This window comes from Cavia porcellus, unplaced genomic scaffold (genome assembly GCF_034190915.1).
Source record: "Cavia porcellus strain 051 isolate PalLab524CR breed Dunkin Hartley unplaced genomic scaffold, mCavPor4.1 scaffold_27, whole genome shotgun sequence".
NCBI classification, from domain to species: domain Eukaryota; kingdom Metazoa; phylum Chordata; class Mammalia; order Rodentia; family Caviidae; genus Cavia; species Cavia porcellus.
Window position 1 is genome coordinate 20297733 of NW_026947510.1, and position 22404 is coordinate 20320136.

Here is a 22404-nt window from a genome sequence, read left to right on the forward strand (position 1 = left end):
CCTATACATCCATTAGCAGATGAATGGATACAGAAAATGTGGTATTTATATTTAAAGGCATATTACTACACCATAAAGAAAGATAAATTTGAGTCATTTAATGGATGCACCTTGAGACCATAATATTAGGTGAAACAAATGAGACACACAAGCTTAAATATCAGAGGGTTTCTCTTACACGAGAAACTCAAATTATTAATAAAGAGCAAAATGAAAGACAAGAGGGAGTAGGGAGATAGATATTTTTCAAAGAGGAAGAGGGTCAAGAGATGGAGTGAGCAGGTAGGAGGCAAGGGAATGAAATTCTGCACATGTACCAACTCCAGGCAGGGAATGTAAACATCATGTACTGCAAACGTGGAGTAATAAAAAAATTATTTTTATTTTTAAGAGAATAAAACTAGGAAAAACAAAACAGAACAAAGCTAATCAAAACAAACCAGTGTAAGCGACACAGGACTTCAAAATAATGGAAAATCAACAATGGCTACCATAATGCCTCCTGCCATCTTCAAAATAGCTGCAGATACTTTCAGACATAGTAAAAATCAACCAAAACAGAATAGAACCAATAAAAGCAAAACAATAAATGCAATAAAAGACTTCAAAACAAGATAATAGTAAATCCAAAATGGCTACCATAATATATCTTGTTATTTTTGAAATAGCTGCCCATGCCATCAGATACAATAAAATCAAACAAAACAAAACATAACAAGGCAATGGCAAGACATAAGACAACACAAGACAATGAAAATGATGCAGGACCTCAAAACAAGACAATAGGGAATCGACAATGGTCACCACCCTCAGAAGGAGAGCCCCAAAGATGCTACACTGTGTATTGCCATCCTCTGAAATAGATGATCAGACCACCGGCCCTAGACCTGCAAATCAGTGAGACACTAAACACTACAAGCATTAAATTGTATTCCACCTCAATAGCCATAATTGCAGCCTGTGTTTTCCAGATCAGCCGGTCGCTTACAGCAGTGGCAGGGGCTCTTCTAGTTTCCTAGCCCACACACCAGAAGAGGTTGGCATCTGGCTCTCCCCCCAGCAGCCCATGCATGGCACTGATTCATAAAGAGGGCTTGGCTTCTTGTTAACTTTTTGTTCTCTTCCCGCACAGTCCACGAATGATGCTGACTCACAGGAAAAAGCTGGCAGCTAGCTGTCCCCTCAGTGGCCCACGCATGGCACTGATTTGCAGGGAGGGCTTGCTTCTTGGTGACTTCTTGTTCTCTTCCTCCACAGTCCACAAATTAGAGTAATAAAAATTTTAAAACTCCATTAAAAAATAAAGTAGAGGAACACTTCTGTCTAAAACAACAGGGAGGAAAGTCAAAACCATTATTCCAATTGTTAAAAACACAAAAATGTAACTTTTATACAATTCAACTCAAGGTAAATTTGAGAAGACAAAAGTGATCTGTGGTTCTAGAAGTGGTAACCACTTGGGGAGAAGAAGGACAATAAGCTGTGACTGCAGGACTCTGATCTTTGGGATGATGACCTGAGCAAATACAGCGTATCTCAGTGTACGACTGCACTGAGCTCTATGCTGAAGATTTGTGCATTCTACAAATACTGACTTATATCAACCTCACTTTCCTTAAAGACTCACAGAGGCTAACATTTGAAAGGTAACATCCTCCCTAGGTGCAACTCAGAGGAAGCAGGCAGCACCACTGGATACAAACTGGGGGTGTGGGGCTTGTAAGCTGAAGAGGACGCCCTCAGGGGAGGCTTGTACTTCAGAGAAGATCTCTCTGCAGGTGGGAAGAGGGGTTAGAAGGCCACCAGAGATCCAGGAGGTGAGAGCATGGCCTGACCTTGGCTGGCAGGGAAAGGAGCTTCAGAAACACTCAAGAGGAAGGTGCAGGGCAGAACAGGGAAGAGGGTGTTAAGGAGATTTCCAGGCCCAGGCGTAGGCCTTCTGAGTCAAGGTGGAGCCATTACTGAGACTAGCACAGGAGGAAGTGCATTTTTAAGGGCCATAGAGGTGGGCCAGATGTTGCTTAATGCCTGTCCAGTTCTTGCTTCCCTTTTTCTTGGGACAGAACTTTGCTTTTCCTATGGAGGGCTGGTTCCCCACCCTCAGGCCGTACCGCCAAGGTGGGTGTGGCCTCCTTGATTGGGTGTAGGGCACATGATTCAGGCCTGGCCAATCAGCGTGTTCTAGGTTTCTGGCCACAGTCCAGAGCGCTCATACTGAGCCAAAGAGTGTCAGCCCCGGGATTTCTTCTGGAATCACTGGGAAAGAAGTGAGTCTTTCCTGAAGGGGTTGCTGAGCTGGTGGAATGTAAGCTGACTTTGCTACTTAGATAGTGAGAGCCTGCTTGACAATGAAGCTCGCACTTGAGGAAACAGAGCTAAAAGAATGAGAGAGCCATATGCTTGGTGCTGTTTGGCTTTCTGGAGCCAGCCATGTCTAAAAGCAAACCTGAACTTTTCATCTTTATGAGCCAATGGATTATTTCCTTGGAATCTTCAAATTTTTGTCTCTTTTAACTGGAAGTGTTTTGATGAATACATACTCCATTAAAAGCTTTTATATGGGCACAGAGCTTCCGTTTAGGATGATGAAAAACTTGTGGAAATGGAGGGTGGATGGCGGTCCCACAGCACCATGGCTGCACCTAATGCTTCATTGTATACTCTGAGTGGTTAAAGTGGTAAATCTTTATTTCCTCATAATTTAAAAAATATTTTGAAAAGCTTTTATGATCCTAGGAAACAAAAATGGCTCCATGAAGAACATGGATGCTGAGAAAGAGTTTGGAAGACAGCTGAAGAAGAACTGGTGTGGAACAGGCCATGCTCCAGGTGGAGGGAAGAGACTGCACAGCGCCGGAGGCAGGAAGGAGGGGCACCCAGAACTCTGAGCCCTCAGGTCAGCCTGGACACTGGGTATGGGGGAAGAGGCTGGGAGACTGGGAACCAGACTGGCATGGGCGTCAACACTGAGGTGAGTTTAGCTTAACCCAGCCAATGAGCCTGTTGACCTGAGAAGGCGCCTGGAAGTTCCCCCAAGAGCTGGCTGGCTGTTGCACCCAGAGCCTAGTTCCAGCATATAAGGTAGTGACATTCTCACTTCCCTTGTCACAAATCACACCGCCTTTCCAGGGGCATATTTGAGGGCCCTGGCCAAAAATGAGCGAAAAGAACCAAGACCCCTGCCCTATGCAGCCCAGTCCTCACACAATAGGCTGGAGGCTCTGTGGACCCACATTCAGTTGCTGTTTCTTAAAACTCTCCAGGGCTTCTCATCCTCCCTCCTGGAAGTCAGAGCACACACGTGCTATGGCCCCCAGGTTCCTGTCAGCTGGCCTGTGTCATCTCGGTCCTCACCTCCTCCCTGGGCCCTCTGTCCACACTGCAAACGCACCAAGCTTCTGTTCTGTCCTGGGATCTCTGCACTTATTGGTCTCTGCCCAGGACACGTGTTCCTCAGAGCTGTCCAGGGACACTGCCTCTTTGCATCTGTCCTCCTGATTGCTCCCGGAGAAGCGTTTGCCAGAAAGGCAGAGTCTCACCCCTCTCTCTGCCTCCTTGGTGATTCTTGCTCGCCTAGATGGTCTTTCCCTCCATCTGAACGTGAGGGACTTTGTCTCATTCCCTGCTGTGATCCCAGCACAGCACTGAGGATAGCGACTGCCCCGGAGCACTGGGGAGGTCTCTAGAGGGTTAACTGCAACAGGGGCAGCTGGGCCAAGGGCACACAGAAGGGGCTTTCCAGGGCACCTGCACATCAGTGCCAGGCTTGACCTGGGCCAAGCCACTAGCTCCCAGGCTAGCAGCACCTCCTCTGTAGTGCCCTCCAGCTACTCAGGGGACTGCCAGGCCTTGGGACTTTTCTCCTCTGTTGGGACTGACAGGGCAGGAAGGGCAGTGAACAAGAAACAGAGAGGGTGGTTGCTTGGGGCAGAGATGAGCAAGTACGTTGTTGCTTGAAGATGTAGGCGCTGACACAGGGCGGCCGTACGCGGCTGAGTGGGTGTGCACACCTGGCTTCCGTCCTGGCTGTGCTGTCTGGCTGCCCACACTGTGTCTCTCAAGAGGGCCCTGCTGGTGCACCGTCATCCAAGGCAGCTGTCTCTGATGGAGCCTCCTGGTGCTTTTGCTTGCATAGCCACCTGTGAACAAGGATTGACGTGAGTGGCCACTAGAATATTGCAGGTGACTGTGCATGACCTCCATGTCCAGCTCCTAAAACGGCCTGCTGCTCCTGGCTGATCTTGCACATCATCCCCCCCCCATGAGGCAGCTGCCACAGGGAAAGGCCCCACACAGCTCTGCTTGGAGCTCTGCAGAGCTTCTGCTTGGAGAGGGACCAAGGGCTCCTGCCAACAGCAGTGCCACCGGGGTTGGCAAGCGGCTACTTGCACTTGACCCCTTCAGATATGAGAGATCCCAGGCAGAACTGAAATCCTGACTCAGTATGGCTGGAAAACAATGCTGTATTGTTGTTGTTTAATCTTCTAAGTGTTGGGGTGATTTGTTATGCAGCTATAGATAACTGATATATCATCCCCCTCTTCATTGCTGACAGTCACTGAGAGTTTCCTCCATTGATTTTCATTCTCAAGAATGTTCTGAGGTATGCACTCACATGAATGCCATTTTATAAGCAAAAACAAAAACAAAAAACTGAGGTACAGAGCTGTGAAGTCTCTCCCTGCTGTGCCCTTGATCTTATGAGCTGTAAGGTCAGGCCTGAGAGTCAGAATCTACCTACTACCCAGGCAAACTACAATTTTGGGATTTTGGAAGCTGGCACCTGGTTGGGCTCCCAAGGTGGGAGGGGGTGAGAGCCCTCCAAAGACAGCCTCCCCACCCCTGAGTCCTGATCATCCAGGAGAGCCCTGCTGCGGATGTGCCACGGTGAGCCCTGGCCCAGGAGGCACACATGCCAGCACTGTGAGGGACAGTGACTAACAGCCTTTCCTAAGCACTTGGCACTTTGCCTTGGCAGAGCTCTGTACCTCCCTGACTCTGTGGCGCCCCCAGCAGGCCAGTGTGGCACAGTCCCCCTTACAGTTGGGGCCTCAGGGCTGTAGAAGTTGTGCAATGTGGGTGGCTTCAAGAGCAGAGGCCAGGCAACATCCAGAGACGGGCTGTTTTTCAAGTGCTCAGGGATTCTCTGAGGGATGGGAATGGAAGGGGGCAGGTTTTGAAAAGGAAAGGTGGCTTGGAGGCCAGTACAGGCACAGAGGACAGGGCAGTTCCCAGGAGGCTCCCAGGGGTATGCCAGGGTAAAAGCAGGAACACAAGAGCAGCCACAAGGTGTGTGCAGGAGTGACCTCAGTGTGGTGCCAAGGATAGGAGGGAGGGGCTTAGTTTTGCTTGCTTGGGTGGGGATCACCCCTGTGATTTTGTTCTCCCTGGTGGCTGCACTAGGGTTTCACACAGCCTTGGCAAACACTCTCAATCCATTATCTCTTTTGTGGATCACAAAGGTCAGGGAGAGGTCCAGACCTGAGCAGAAGCCTTTTTGTCCCACCTCTGGGCTGCCAAGCACAGCTGTGCAGGTTGTTCACTGTACACAGGCACCAGGCCAAAGGAACTGAAATTCAGTGTGCCCTTTGTCTGCTAAACCACACAGCTGCAAAGCTGCATCTGCCCAAAGAGTTCTCTTTTTTATGATTTGAAATTCACACAATTTAAAATTCATCATGTTAAAGTACAAAAGCTGGCAGTTTACTATCCACAGTGTTGCATAACGATTGCCATTATCAGTTTCTAGGGCATTTTATTTATTTATTTATTTATTTATTTAGAGAAGGTCTCGCTCTCTATTTCAAGCTGGTCTGAAACTCACTATGTAGCCCAGGCTGGCCTCAAACTTGTGGCTCAGCCTCTGCCCACCATGCCTGGCTGTAGGGCATCTTTGTTACGCCTCAAAACAACTTTGCAACTTAACTCTCCCTTTCTCCCATCCCTTGGTGACTGCCAGTCTGGTCCTTTTTTCGGAGTCCTGTATTTGTAGTCTTTTGTGGTTGGCTTCTTTCATGTAACATGATGTTTCCAAAGTTTATCCACATGTGCCATTCCTTTTTATGGATAAATAATATTCCATTGTACCTGCACTCTGCCTTTTGTGCAGACATTCCTTCCTGGGGCTGTACCCTCTGGCTGTTACAAACAACAATGTGAAGATCCTTGTATTTGTGTGTTTGTGAAAATTTCCATTCTCTGATAGGTGCGGGGATGGGGCTGGAGGGTCACATCGTAATTCTGTATTTACCTGTTGACCCACTAAAGTGTTTTTCAAAGTGACCACACCATTTTATGCTCCCACAGTTCCCAATAGACCCTGTCCTTGTCAGTACGTGTTATTGCCCATGGTTTTCAGTATTTTGGCCTTCTTGTAGGTGGGCTGTGCGCTCTCATTGTGGTTTGGCTAGCATTTCTCTAATAGCTAATGATGTTGGGCATCTTTTCATGTGCTTCTTGGCCATTTGTATATTTTCTTGGGAGATGCATCTATTTAAATCCCTTGCTTATACACTGCTGTTTATTTTTTTACTGTTGAACTGTACAAGCCTCTTTTATATTCTGGGTATCAGCTCAGAGGAGATGTGTCATTTGCAAACATTCCCTCCCATTCTCTGGGGGTTGCCTTCTTCTGACTCATGCCTGGCTGTCTTGTGGGGCAGCAGAGGCCTTAGCCCTTCAGCCAGAGTGTCCCTCCATGAAACCAGAAGCAGTCCTCAAGAGATCTTACCCCAGAGGGCAACTTCGTCCCTCACCACCTTTATGGATGGCCCTGCCTGTGCCGGGCACTGGGAATCAGACTCTGAAGCCTGAGGCTAATCTATGCGTGAAGCCTCAAGCTGTGGCTATGCCTAGGATGTGGGGGAAGGTCCTTCCCTACCCTCTCTAGCGATGCCAGTAGCCACTTAGACACTCAAACAAGAAAGAGGCACTGTCTAGACTCTGTCCCTGTCATATAACCCTCCAACCAGCTTTAGCTGTCTGGACTTCCCCTCTTTACTCTCCAATCAGCTACTACTCTCCAGTTGTATGGACTCCACTCCTATTACACTGTTGTCCATCCGCTGTGATTGCCTGGTCTCCGTCCTTGTTACACCACCCTCCAATCAGCTGGGGCTGGCCAGATTCTACCCCTACCACTCTCCACGCAGCAGAGGCTGACTGGACTCCATCTTCTGCCATCAGCAGTGCTTGCCGAGACCCCACGCACCTGGCCCCACCTTCCGTACTTTGCTCCCAGCATTGTGTTCCCAGCACCTAGAAGGCGCCAGGACTCTGTAACTTCACCCCACCATGAATGCTGACAATTTGGTGGCTCCAGTCTGCTCCCTCCAGTCCCCTCCTGGAGGTATCATACCTGGAACTTGCCTCAGATTCCTCACCAGGCATCCCAGGACCCAAAACAGCCCCAGTGTGGCCCTGGCACAGTAGAGCCAGCCTTGTAGGTCTGCATTCTCAGAGTGTCCTTGAACCCAAGGAGCAGCAGGGACTTCAGTGAGCAAGTGGCCACCCCCTTCACCTTGGCCTCTGGAAAGCTCTATTCTTCCCACCTGGAAAATAGGAATACCACCACTTTCCAGACTGTCGTGCATCCCAGAGGAGACCCATTTTTGGGAAACATACTTGGACCCCTGTTAGCTTTGGAGCTCCCATGATGGGGAAACTGAGACCCAGGAGTCTCCAGGACTTTCCAACTGTGTTCGAGTCCCTGTCGCAGCTGGCAGAACAAGGCCCTGGGCCCTCACGCTGGCTGAGGCAGGACCCCTTCCAGGACGGCTGCAGGGTCTAGACATGCCCACTGTGCCGGACTCGGCCAGGGAGGCCGCTCTGGAGAAAAGAGCCCCGTGGAGCACCACTCTGGCCTCCAGGGGCCTGTGACCCCTGGGGAGGGGGAGAGGGACAGGCAGGAGCAGCTTCTCTTCCACAGGTAGGCAGGAGTGGAACCACATCAAACCTGGGTCAGGCCCGTGCCTGGAGGGACAGTGCATTAACTATCATCGCCAACACCCTTCCCTTCCCGCCCAGACGTGTTTGTCCCTGGTACAGGACAGGAGGCTCACTCATCCCTACTCCAGCGCAACGACCTAACAATGCCAATTCCAAACATGACTGTGTTTCCTCATTCTTTGCTCTTCTTTCCCCTCTTGGGTGGCTCACTTTGTCATTTAGACCCAGGAATCAAAGTTGCATTACCTCAGGTTTTATTTCTTCCCAGATTATGCATGCTTCTCATACTTCCTGGGCACAGCCACAGCTTGCGGGCTTGGACGTAGCTCATCCTCTGTCCCCTTCCCCTGTCCCCACACACTCAAAGGTAACTGGAGAGAAGTCGTGTGTTGTCTATGGGCTTTTCAGAGCCACCCAACTGGAGATTCATGACCCTCAGTGTGGACAGCCCTTGAAGTTGTCTCCCTGTCACTGGCTCTCCAGCTCTGCTGGACAACTCTGCCACCCTTGTTGCCTCCTCCCATGCTCCCCTCCCTTTCTTACTCCATGCCCACCCCAAGAAACAAAAAGCCAAGTATCCCTGAGCCTGCAGCACACCAGCCGCTGCAGTGGGAATGTGTCTCCCAAACGCTGCTTGGTTCTAAAATGAACCTGCAGTCATACATCCACGATGTTTGAAATGGACCTTTGGGAGAAAATTAGGGTTGGATGAGGTCGTGAGGGTAGAGCCCCATGATGATGTTAATCATTTTCTAAGAAGAGGGAGAGACCTGAGCTGGCATATATTCACATGCCTTCTTGTGAGGCTCTGGCATCTTATAGATGGTGCCTGGGGCACAGAAGGGCAGGGTTTAGACCTGGAACCTGCATCCTGTTGGCTAAAGGAAATCACAAGGAGGGTCTGGACTCAAAGGGGAGAGGGTGACACAGGACATGAATGTCACGAGGTGAGATGCTCAGGGCTGCCAACCCCAGACATGCACTCCCTCTGCAGCAGAGCTTCTCTGAAGAACTAGGCACCCTCAGCCTCTCCATTTCCTCCCATTTTCCTTACCCTCCTCTGGTCAGGCTTTTGCTGCCCCTCCAGTGCCCTTTGTCAAGGTCACTGATGGTCTCTATGTGGTAGAGTTCACTCAGTTCTTGGTCCTTACTCTGCTGGCTCAGCGTGTGTGACTGTGCCTGCATCACCAGTTCCAGGCCCTGGGTCTCCCCATCCAGCCTCTTTATGGTTCTCTTGGTTCCCAGCCTCTGAGTGTCAGGGTGACCTGAGGCTTAGGACTCACCTGCCTCAATCTCACTCAAACTAATTGCTTTAAAGACCATGTAGAGTCGTGTGCTGCATAACAATGTTCCAGTGGGGGACACATTGCTAGTACAATGGTGGCCTGTGAGATTAAAATGGGTGAACATGTCTTGTCTCCAGGGGACCTCATAGCCACGGTGACATCACAGCCAAGTGCCTTCTTCAGTGTATTGATGGAAACACTGCCAGTGTTTAACAGTAAACATGTACAACCACGTGTGGCACAGAATACTCTGTCAAGATGACCAATGCCCAAGCCAGGCTTAGTGATGCATTCCTGTAATTCCAGCACTCGGGAGGCTGAGGCAGAAGGATTTCTGTGATTTAAGGCCAGCCTGGAATCCATAGTGAGCTACATAGTGAGACCCTGCCTCAGAAAAAGGAATAAATAAAATGAATTTTAATAACATATCATATACAACCCAATAGAACCAAAATATTACTGTTCCAACAGGTCATTGATATTATAAAATGAGAAATGAAATAAATTCTCTTTTTTATACTAAGTCTTTGAAACTTGATTGTGCTTCTTGTATAAAGCACATCTTAGTTTGGATCAGCCACAGTCCAAGCACTCAGCAGGTCCCCTTGGTTGGTGGCCACCACCCTGACAGTGCAGCTCTCATCAGCCATGGTCTCCATGGAGTGCAGAGGACAGAGGGACACACCCGACACCACCACAAGTACAGCTGGCAGAATCAAGACTGCAGAAGCCAGAGGAAAACTCATACAAGGCTTCTGTTTCTTCAAAAAACACATTGTAAGGAGGAAAAAGCATTGGAAAGGAACCCTAAAACTAGTCGAGTTGCCAGAGACACATCAAGTAGGCAGAGAGGGTAGGTCTTGTTTGTTTCCTGGAGGAAAAAGACCATCATAAAGAGACCCTTTATGATGTTATGATGTTTATGACAGAATTGGACATCTCAGTGCTAACTGATTGCTTGATGGCATCCGGGGATTAGATGTGATAATGGCATTGTGGCACATGGTTTTAAGAGTCATCATCTTTTAGAGAGACATACTGAAATATTTATGATGGTGGATGGACAAAACGTAAAGCTGGGAATTTGTTTCTGAAGAATGTGGGAGGGGACAGGTGGGTGGGAACCAAATGGAACAAGAGGGAAAATGGCAATGGGGTGATGTATGTATGCTGTACTATCCCATCTACTCCTGTATTTATTTGAAGTGTTTCATAGTAAAAAAAATGTAAGGAAGTTGGAATGCTTTGGCAAGGAACAGCATAGTGAGAGCCCAGAACGAGAAGTCCTGGGCAGGGCACTTATCAGCCAACTCATCACAGTGTCCGGCTGCTCATTGCCTGGCTGGATGTATACGGCACCCCTCGAAGTCCACATGGAAAGGCTGGGTCCTGGTGGTAATATTCAGAGGCACCGCCATGGTCGGTCCAGGTGTGGAGCAGGAGGGAGTGGAGAGGGCTGGGGAGACCCTGAGGCTTCTGCTGTTCACAGCTAATGATCATTGCCATGGAGCATAGAAGTTCATATTTCTGGTCTTTGGTTTTTTTTTTTTAATGAGAACCTGAACATCAGGAAATTTATGTAAATTTTTTCTTTGAAAAACACCACTCTGAAGGCCAAATGAAACCTATCTATGAGGTGGATTCACTCCATAGGCATCAGCTTGAAACCCTAACCTACCATCTCCACTGTGAGCTTCCTTCTCTGTGTAGCCACTGCCACATCTCTGTCTACTTCCCCATAAGGCTAATGTTTCAGTAGGCAGAGATCACAGTTCTCTTGCTTACAGTCTAATCATACATGCCTAGTTCACTTCCTGGTATATTATGGAGCTCAAAATATAAGTGAATGGATGGATGGACAGATGGATGGATAGATGGATGGAATGGATGAATGAATAGATGGGTGGGTGGATGGACAGTTGGACGGACAATTGGGTGAGTGGGTGAATGGATGAATGAAGAACTCATAGCCCCAGAGAAGGACAGTGCATAGCTGTGAATCAGTCTGACTCCAGGGAGAGAAGGAAGAAAGGTGACTTGTTTTCTTACTGACAATGCTTATGCAATAACCATTAGCAGACTCTTTTGTTGGAGCCCCATAAAGGGACCAGACTGTCTCTTTGTGGAGCTGCTAGCCTATGTGCCTAGGATGGGCTGTTCAGAGCACTAATCTACCCAACGCAAGAACTATGCCTTTTTGGTCCACAGAGCCCACTGCGGGCCTGAGGGCTATGCTCTGTCACACTCTCCTCCCTGCCTGGCATGCTACCACCTCTTGATCCCACCCTGTACAGGAAGCAGCCTGTCAGGTCCCCACCAGGACCCCAACCAGCCTTTGGAGTTCATGGCTTGAGGCTGGGATGGGCAGGGTCATGGGCTTCTCTGGCTGGGAATGGATTTCTGTGGGCCTCAGTCCTCATGGCTTCCAGCTGGCTTCTGTGAGGGCTGGAAGTACCCTTCTTTTCCCTTGGCTGTGAGCATACAGAAGGCACAGCAGCTGCTGTGACAATGCCCACCATGTCTCTGGAGTTAATAGGGCCACTCATTCCCTGTTAGATGATGGCCCTGAGTGACCAGTATCCCTTGACTGGCAGTGCCAAGGGCTCAGGCTCTGACCTCAGCTGGCTCAGGGCCATCACTGTAAGTAGTACTCAAATGGAAGTGCTGTTCTAAGATCCTTGCCATATCCAAAAAAAATACTTTGCAAGCATCACTTCATTTAATACTCATAATGACACAGTGACAGAGGGAACTCTGCTCTCAAAACAGCTGAGGAAAACATGGCTATAGTTTTATTTCTGAGGAAGGAGGGAGCAATGAAATACCTTTGCTATCTGTATTACCACATCTGTTCATTCTAATGTCCATCTTTTAAATTGATATCTTGGGTTTTTTTTTTTAAAACAGGGTCTTGCTTTGTAATTTGAACTCAGCATGTAGCCCAGGATGGCTTCAAACATGTTGCACTTCTACACCAGTTCCGAGTGCTGGGATTATAGGGGTGCCACACGCTCACCATGGCCCCATTATGCTGGCTCTTTTAAGGGCTCTCATCTGCTGAAGGTGAAGCCTGGTAGGATCCAGCGAAGACAGGCACCTCTGGGCCACTCCACCCCTTGAAGGAGTGGTGAACTGGGCCGGGTGGGTACCGAGGGCAGTGAAGGCATGGAATGGCACCAGCAGTTATCTACTAAAACCTAATGTTGAATGAATGAGCAAGGAAAGGACACTAAGGGGGACACTAAGTCAATAGCTACTTCCAAAGTGTGTGTCCATGTTCTGCCATTTGCCAAAGGGACTTGGGAGATCTGACTATACCTACAGATCTTAATGAGATGACCTGGAATAATCCCCGTGGGCCCCGTCTAATTATGTGAGACACAAAACGTAGAGAATTTGTTCTGCAACAGAAGGAAAAGCTAGGTCTGAAGCAGGTGAATCTTGAGCAACCTTGGAACTTCCTGCAGGGCCACACAGGAAGCAGGAGAGGGAGCATTAAGATGACCACAGCAGGTAAATGGACCTCAGATTACAGCCTAAATACATTTGGCAGCAGGTTGTCCCTAGCATACCCTGCCAGTGAGAGCCCAAACCACCAATACCTCGACTTTAACTGGGGGACTCTAAACAGACACTAGATTGTTAGACATCCACCCTTCAGGACCATGCAATGATATGTGTGTATGGTTTTAAGCCACTAAGTTTGACCTAGGTCATTCAGCAGCAATAAGAAATGAACACAGAAACCTGGGCAAGTGACTCAGTGTCATGCAGCCAGCCAGGGGCGGAGCTGGTGGAGCTTCTATCCTGGCCAAGGTGGACAGACCTCACTAAATGCCTGGGACACAGTGTGGAAAGGTACTACCACTTGCACAAGTGCAAGGAGCAAATGTCAGGACCACGTTCTATTACTCTGGACAATTTGAAGGCAACCAGCCATGAGAAAGTACAAGACAAACCCACAGGAACAAGGGAGTAAGTTAATTGCCTGTAAGAACAAAACTCAGTGCTCTCTAAGGGAAGAAAACTTGATCTAAAATCCCTACAACATTACCAACAATGTGCAGAATATAATAAAAAAATCACAACACATGAGGAAACAGAATGTCTGAGAATAATCAAAGTAAAAGGCAATAAAATCTCAGACATCCCCAAATGATCCAGATGTTGGAAAGAGCAGACAATAACCCTTAAAAGAACTGACATAACAGATCATGGTGGGGCACGCCTATAATCCCAACACTTATGAAGCCGAGGCAGGAGAAATGCAATGTGTTTGAGGCCAGCCTTGGGTACACATTAAGTTCAAGGCTAGTCCAAATTACAAAGCAAGACCCTGTCTCAAAAACAAACAAAAAATCCAAGAATAACAAACAAAAAATATATTTTTTTTCAGTGAGTTATAAGATGTACATTAGAATGAACAGTTGAGAATCACTTCTCAGCCTTTGACTAAAATCAAGTGTAGAATGAACAGAAATCCATTAGCAAAATGGAAAATATGTACAAGGACTAAATACAAATTCCAGAACTGGAAAAATAAAATACAATAAACAAGAAATTTACTGGGAGGATCTAATAGTACATTGCGGATTACAAGAAAAAAAATGATCAATCACCTTGAAGACAAATTAATAGATATTTTCCAAGAACAGGAAGGAAAAAAAAAAAAAAAAAAAAAAAACAGGGGCTGGGGATTTAGCTCAGCGGCATAAGCGCCTGCCTTGCAAGCAGGCAGTCGTGAGTTCGATCCCCAGTACCGATAAAAAAGGAAAAAGACAAAAAAAAAAAAAAAAAGAACAGGAAGGAAAGAGAGTGAGAGAGAGAGAGAGAGAGAGAGAGAGATAAAAAGAACAAAGGCATAGTGCCTAGAATAAAACATTCAAGAGGAGAAGACAAGATATGGCAGAAAATTATTTCAAGAGATAAGAGATGTAAAAAAAAAGAGGTAAGAGATGTAATTAACCCAATTTGGTAAAGTAAAATTCAGCTCATAAATTCAAGAAGCTCAGGGAACCATAAGCAACATAACACAGAACCTGCTGACAAAAGTCCAAAGGAAAAAGTGTCAACCCATTGCATATCAGTGAAAATATTCCTCCAAACAGAGGGATTTAAAAGCACATTTTCAGATATACAAAATCTGAGGGAAATTCCTGCAAGCAGAACTCACTATAATTATAAGAATTGCTAAAGAAGGCCAGGTGCAGTGTTGTACATCTATGAGCCACTTGGGAGGCCGAGGCAGGAGGTTTGCTTGAGCCCAGCTCAAGGCTACAGTGTGCCACGTGGATTGGGTGTCCACATTCAATATGGCAGCACTGATGTGGGGACCACCAAGTTGTGTGGATTGATCATGGGATTTTGCAGGTGAGTAGCCCCATACTCTCTCTCTCTTATGAGAAAAATAAAAGCCCAGTGTCTTAGTTACTTTTCTCATTTCTGGGACAAAATATAAAACACCTGAAGTTAGGGAAGATTTGTTTAACTTAGAGTTTGTAGAGGTTTCAGTTCATAATCAGCTGACTTCAAGGCAGGGTGGCGGGGCAGACGGGGTTCACAGAGGAGAAATAGTTTACAGTAGACAGCAGTAAAACAACAAAGGACTCTTTCTATCCCTTATTATTTTAGCCAGGCTACTCAAGGTGGGCCTTCACACCCTTAATCCTAGTGCCTTGGCTCCTAACATTGCACCATGAATCCTACCTGGTGTCACACATTCTAGATTCAGCATGAATGTATGCTGAATTTATGACTGCATGAAGCTTGGGGGAGACATGCAAACACAAGTCATAACCCTCCTTTTGTTGCCATGGAGATGGGGTCCTCATGGTTCTTGTGCACTGTGAACAAATAATTGGATGCAGTACACAACAGGAAGGAAAAAGCAGCAAAGCTTAATGATGTTTGATCAGGTAGTGAGTGAGTGGGCTTGTGCAAGTGGAAAGTAAAATGGCACATGCACTTGAGGGCACTGGGTTTAAGGATTTAAAAGATCCTCTTGTTGGGTCTTGCAGAGTATGATTGACAGGAGTCCTACGTCAGGTCAGCTGCATCTGTAGCGCATTTCCTTTCCCATAATTCATTCTGTTTTAATTGGATGTATGAAATGCAGTCCATGTGCACAAACTTTCAATGAGCTCCAGGAAAAGAAAGGTTATTGCAGGTCATGCAGGACGACATGATACCCATGAGTCTTGGTTTGTGATTTTGGAATTTCTCAATGTGGGTCCTTCTTTCAGGTAATACAGTGAAAATATGCCTCAAAACTGAGGGATTTAAAAGGAAATTTTCAGATAAACAAAACAAGACTCTAACATTTGTAGAAAACACAAAAGAAAACTCCTTCAAATTTAAAGAAGAAAATTACTGTGGCTTTGGCATAGGCAGAGATTTCTTAGAACACCCATGACTGCTGAAAGGGTCAAGACTGCATCAAAATAGAAAGCTCTGACTCCGTGAAAGACACCATTAAGATATGAGAAACACAGGGCAGGCATTAAAGTAAAATTAAGGTATTCCTAGATAGGTTTTTTAAAGAAAGGTATGAGAATTCACTGGTAGCAAACTTTTTCATACAAGAAATACTAAAGGAATTCCTTTGGGTTGAAATAAAAAGGACCCCCAAATCCACATGGGGAAATCAACTAGGACCAGCAAAGGTGATTGCACAGGTAAATATAGAGACAGGAAAATGTAGCTTTTGTTTGTAACTCTTATTATCTCCATTTGATTAAAAAGAACTATATAAAGCAATAATGGAGAGTCTGTGTTGATGGGCAAACAATGCCCAGAGGTATCACTGTATGACCAGATGAGCAAGAAAAAATGAAACATGCAAACAGTAATCAAAACAGAGCTTGTGTGCTAGTCCATATCAGGAAAAAGACTTTTAAGAGGAAAGTTGTTACTAGAAACAAAGGACATTTGTGCCAACGCAACCTCACTATGGCTTGACTGTGTGATTTCCAAACTAGGGCAAATTCATTTCCACATGTTTTTGGGGAACACAGCTGAACCCACAGGAGCCCATTGTTAAGAAGACACACAGTTATAAACATGTATCCATCCGCCCATCAACCAAGCCCTAAAATAGACAAAACACAAAGTGTCAGAACTGAAGGAGGAAACAGAAGTTCCACCATAAGGTTAGAGACTTCAACACTACATTTTCAGTACTGGACACAACTAGACAAGGGGTTGAATATGTTAAACAGTTCTGTTAGCCAACTAGGCCCAATACCTGTAGAATATGCAGCAGCAGCAGACACCCTTTCCAGTGCACGAGGAGCACTGTTTAAAATGGGAGCGCTGGGTGTGGTGTGGTAGGCCTGTCATTCCAGCACTTGAGAGGCTCAGCGGTAGGATAGCTGAGACTTGGAGGCCAGCCTGGGCCTACATAGCGAGTTCCAGGCCAGCCTGAACGACATAGTGCGCCCCTGCCTCAAAAACAAACAAGCACAAAAGAAAATGGAACATAAAACTCCTTAAAACTAACTTTCTCTCTCTCTCTCTCCCTCCCTTCCTTCCTTCTTTCCTTCCTTTCTTTTTTCTAGTGTTAGGTATGGAACCCAGACCTTTATACTTACTAGACAAGGACTCTACCACTGAATACCTCCACAGCCTTAAAACAAATCTTGAAGCATTTTAAAAGATTGAAGTCACATAGAGGATGTTCTCTGACCAAATAGAATAAAGTGTGATAATATTAACAGAGAAAAATAACCAGGGAATTTTTTTTTAATTTAAAGAGAGAAGAAAAAAAAAAAAGAAAGAACATTAAAAAAACAATGCAGTGAAAGGGTACAAATAATACAGTATTTCTAGAAAAAAATATATACAGTATGAAATCATCAGTTAACAGGCTACACATTATCTTCCCAGAAACAGTTGTCCATATCACTAAATTAAAGCATACAAAGTGAACATTCATACAGTGGAATTCATACAGTTCCGTTCAATGATCCAGCAAAAGCTCAGTTATATGGTTTTCCGTCCTACACTCTCGAACATACCTGCGGTTATATCCCTTAGTCCACCTTACTTTCCTCTCTTTTTTACAGTAACAATTAGACTTTTAGGATTTTATTACTCTCATGGTTCTTATTACTTTTTTGAAGAGAATAAAAACAAATGTGACTAAGCAAAACAGAGTCAGAACAGAAAGGTGGGCATAGCACGTGATGCAAAAATAGAATAGCAGGTGATCAAAAGTGGTTACCATTGTGCCTCTTGCTATTTTCAAATTGAGTTGTCTATATCATCAGGTATAATAGAATTGATCAAAACAATATGAAACAAAACCAATAAAATCTACACTGAGGACCTTACAGGACTTCAAAAAAAAAAAAAAAAGGATGATAGTCAATCCATATTGGGCATCATGGTATATCTTAATGCCTTCAAAGTGATTGCCTATACCCTCAAACTTGATACTATCAAACAAAATAGAATATATAATAATCAGACAGAACAAGATGGGGAAAGCAATACTGGGGTTCAAGTCAGGTTAATAGGACAACAAAAAAGTTACTACAATATGTCCCGTTACTCTTTAATTTAGTTTTCCCTTAATTAAAAAAATGAGAGAAAATAGATTAATTTAAAAATAGGGGGAAGATTGAGATAAAAGAGGATATTGTAATAGAACAATGCAGGGCAGAACCGAGTAATTCAAGCATCATTGTGTTTCACCATCAGATAATTTTACATAATATTAGTCACCATAGTGCCTCTTTCCTTAAATTATTTGAGTGTAACTTCGCGTGCTATAAATATCAAGCGTATCTAGACAGTATGAAGCCTTTCAAGAGAATGCAAGAATTACAGGGTATTTAGAACCTGCTAATAGAAAACAAACAATGGTTTCTATATTATCTCTTTGCCTATAAAGAGTTTTGTTTATACTATAGCAATATAATCAGGGAATTTAAAAATACACAAAACTTTCCAATATACTTCTAAAAATAATGGTCAAAGCAGAAATCACAAAAGAAATTATAAAATATTTGGAAATAAATGAGAATTAAAGCACAGGACACCAAAATATATAGTGTCCTCCTGCTCCTCAGTCCACAGCTGCCCGTCTGCATTGCTTCCTGCACCGGCTGTGGATGTCGATAACTCACCAAGGGTCCTTAAATATGAATACTCTCAAAAACTATCAAGTTACAGGTGCACGGAGGCCCAATTCTATGCAAAAGCTCACGATCTTAAAAGGAGGTACTCAATCTGTCTCTATCTGATTGGTGATATGAGATCATTAATACAATTTATGAACCCATGAAGAAGAAAGTGAATGGAAACCAGATGAGGAAGGTGAAATTTCAGAGGAGCCGAAGGAAAAGGCCAAGAATGAAGATGAAAAGGATGATACTCACAGAATTCCTGAATTTTGATGGACTGTTTTTAAGACTGTGACTTCTCCAGGACATGGCTCAGGTGTGCGACGACCTGGTCTGAACAGCTGAAAGACATTAAAGAGAAGTCCTCAGATGCTGGCCACCCTATGAGTTTTATCCTAGAAGTGCACTTTGAACCCAAAGAATGTTTCATAAAGGAAGTATAGGATGAGATCTAAGCCAGATGATTCTGATCCCTTTTTCAGTTGATGGACCAAAATTATGGCCTGTACAGAGTGCCAAACATTGGAAAGAGGGGAAAAACCTCACTTTGAAAACCATTAAAAAGGAGCAGAAGCATAAGGGATGTGGAACGGCTCATGCTGTGACCAAATCCATTTCCAATGAGTCCTTCTTCAATTGTTTTCCCCCCTGAAGTTCCTGAGAGTTCCTAAGATCAGCTTTGCAATGTACCAGGGAAGCCCCTGGAGATGACGGCACTGGTTACAATGAGAAAGATGAAGTGAACGAGGTAAGGTTTACCAAATAAGCATTTAACAAGAAGCAGATTCAGCGACTTCTGTATTCCTTTTCTATAATTGTTCTGTAATATGGGATAAATTTTGGAAAATACGATTTTAGAATTCTACAGTCAAACAAGGTATTTTTAAGGATTTGATAAACACATTACGAAAAGAAAAGTTTGAGACCTTTACAGGAGACTTAGTGACTTAGTGAAAGCCTGTCGCAAAATAAAAATGAAAAAGGACCAGGAATGTAGCTCAATGTAAAGACCTTGGGTTTCTCCCCAGCATCACAAAAAGCAAGAAAAGAAAGGAGAGAGAGAGAGAGAGAGAGAGAGAGAGAGAGAGAGAGAGAGAGAAAGGGAAGGAGAGAGCACAGCCCTGGACAGCTAATAATACAGCTCCACAAGATCAGAAGCTTTTCACACTATTATGAAGTGTTTAGCAATATGTTCATGCCAACTCTGTTTCCTGTGCCCACCACACAAAATTGGTATTGAAACCCCCATGATGCAGCTGTTACCCATGCCTTTATAGCTTGTGAAATAAAATGCAGTAATTATTAATAATGATATTTGAACTTACCTACATGTGGGTGCCTATGAAGACAGTTCACTGTAAACAGACTCGTAAGTTCTCTTCTTAACTATTAAACTGCAGTAGCACTATTTCATTGAATAATTCAACAAGTTAAAATAAGATTTTTAGCAGCTGTGGTATAGGAAGCACAAAAGTGAGTCACACACTTTTTTGCTCATGATATTGTTATAATGTCATGTACATCACTTATATGAGAACAGTTATGATGAAAATATAAAAACAAAATAAGTTTTGTTGCTTATATACTTTAATTATATCACAAATCTTATGTGCAGCCCACGGCAATCCCTTTTCATTCAGCAAAGCCCAGGCAAGCCAAACTATTGCAGACCCCTGATCTCCAGGATAAGTGTGATCCTTAGTAGTATTTCAATCACAGAAATAGAAAAAGCAATCCCAAAATTCACATGGAAGCACAACAGACCCTGAGTAACCAAAGCGAGCATGAGCAAAGACAGCAGAGTGGAAAGTGCCACACTGACTGATTTCAAGGTATAGCTTGAAACTGTAGTATTGAAAAGAGCATGGCACAGGCACAGAAACGACCCATGGATCAACGGAGCACAGCAGAGAGCTCAGGCCTCAGCCCACACACCGACAGGTAATTGATTCTGACTAAAGTACCCAGAATGTGTGATGGGGAAAGGACAATCTTATCAATACACAGGGTTAATAAACCACATGGATATCAATATGTGAAGAATAAAATTATATTCATCTCACCCACATGCCAAAACCAAAATGAACTGGAGACTAAGGTGGGAGCTGGGCATGGTGGTGCACACCTGGTATCCCAGACACTTCTGTCTCTGCAGGCTTGAGGCCAGCCCAGATGATTTGGTGAGCATGGGTCTCAATCTAAAAAGCTTCCTCATAGCCAAGAAAAACAAAGGGAGGAAACAACCTACCAAATGGGAGGAAATAGTTGCCAATCATACATCTTTCTCCAGAGGTGACATAAAAGGTAGCCAGCAGATATGTGGCTAATCATCAAAGAAATGCAAGCTAAAACCACACCATGATATCACCTCACACCTGCAGAATGACTGTCATCCAAAAAGGAAAGATGGCAAGCTTTAGTGAGGATGTAGGGAAAAGGGAGCCCTTGAACACTGCCTGTGGAGATGGAAATCACCGTGGACCACAGCATGGTGATTCCTCAAAGAACGGGAAATAGACTTAAAAGATTCAGTCATCCCAGGGCTCATGCTTATGCAAAGGAAAACTATCCAGAGGTGGGGGAGATGTCCGCTCACCTCCATGTTCACAGCAGCCAAGGAATAGAATCACCCCAAGTCCACCAAATGAATGAATAAAATATACAGAGAAAATAGATTAACATATATGTGTGTGTATATGTGTAGAATATTACTCAGTCTTTATTATTTATTTGTGTATTTGACTTTTTGAGGCAGTCTCTTTCTGTAGCCCTAAATTCATTAATGTAGCCCTCACTCACTCTTTAAAAAGAAGGAAATCTTGTCACTTGTGACTATAGAAATAAATCTAGAGGACATTACATTATATGAAATAAGTCAGGCACAAAAAGGGAAAATATCAATCAGTCATGGAGATACACATTTGTAATTCCAGCCCCATGGGTGGCTGAGCCAGAAAGATCACAGGTTTAAGCCAGCCTGAGCAACTTAGTGACACAGAGAGAACTTGTCTCAAAATAAATAATAAAAAGGACTGTGTTCCATCCCCCATACTAGAAAAAAAAAAAAAGACAAATGTGAGACCCAGTCTCACTTATATGCATGGGGTCCACTACATGTAGAATTGAACATTTTAGGGTAGAAGATATAATGGTGATTATCAGAGGCTAGGAGGTGGGGTCGAAGATTGGGAAGATGTTCATCGAAGGGTTAAAAAGAAAAGAAAACCAGAGACCAACATCACTGGTGAATATTAATGTGACATCTTTCACAGGACAGTAATAAATATGATCCAGTAACAGGAAAAGTGTTAGATACTGTGACCAAGTGAGACTCATCCCCAGAATGCAAGGTTAGTTTAACCCCTAAAAAATCAATTAACATAATATATTAATAGACAAAAACCCAAAACCATAGTAATCTCAATAAATACAGAAAAGGCAGTTGACAAAATAAAAATCCTTACATGATTAAAAATAAAACAATGCATAGGAATAGAAATGAACACCTTCAATCTGGTTGGGGTTAAGTTGAAAACACACACACACACACATACACACACACACACACACATGCACACAGCTAACAGCACACTTGGTGGCCACAAAGCCTTCTTCTCAAGTTCATGAACAATTTCAAGGGTGGCTCTGACCACTTTTATTCAACACTGTGTTGCAGGTTCTAGCCAGAAAACCTGGGTGAGAAAAAGAAATAAATGCATCCAGCTTGGAAAGAAACAAAACTGTCTGTGTAAAAGAAGACATGATCTTGTACATGATAATCCTAAATAATCCACACACAAAAAAAGCAAGGAAGAAGGGAAGGAAGTGGGAAAGGAAGGAAGGAAGACAGGAAAGAAAGTATTAGAGGTTATAAATGTAAGTTTAGGAAGCCTGTAGATACAAAATTAATACACGAAACAAGCTATTTCTATATATTAGCAATGAAGATCTAGAAATGAACTTACTATAACTCTACTTATATTGAAAAGATGAACATATTTAATAAGAAATATAATTAAGGGGCTGGGGACTTAGCTCAGCAGCAT

The 22404-nt window shown here is 44.4% G+C and overlaps 1 long non-coding RNA gene across 1 annotated transcript; it reads right to left on the reverse strand.

The window, feature by feature from the left end:
• Positions 1–358: 358 nt before the first annotated feature.
• Positions 359–22107, reverse strand: LOC111754824 (uncharacterized). Its single transcript, XR_002789496.2, has 2 exons — positions 18614–22107; positions 359–4139 (listed from the first exon to the last, which is right to left on the reverse strand). It is a non-coding gene; the product is annotated as an uncharacterized LOC111754824 (long non-coding RNA).
• Positions 22108–22404: the final 297 nt, after the last annotated feature.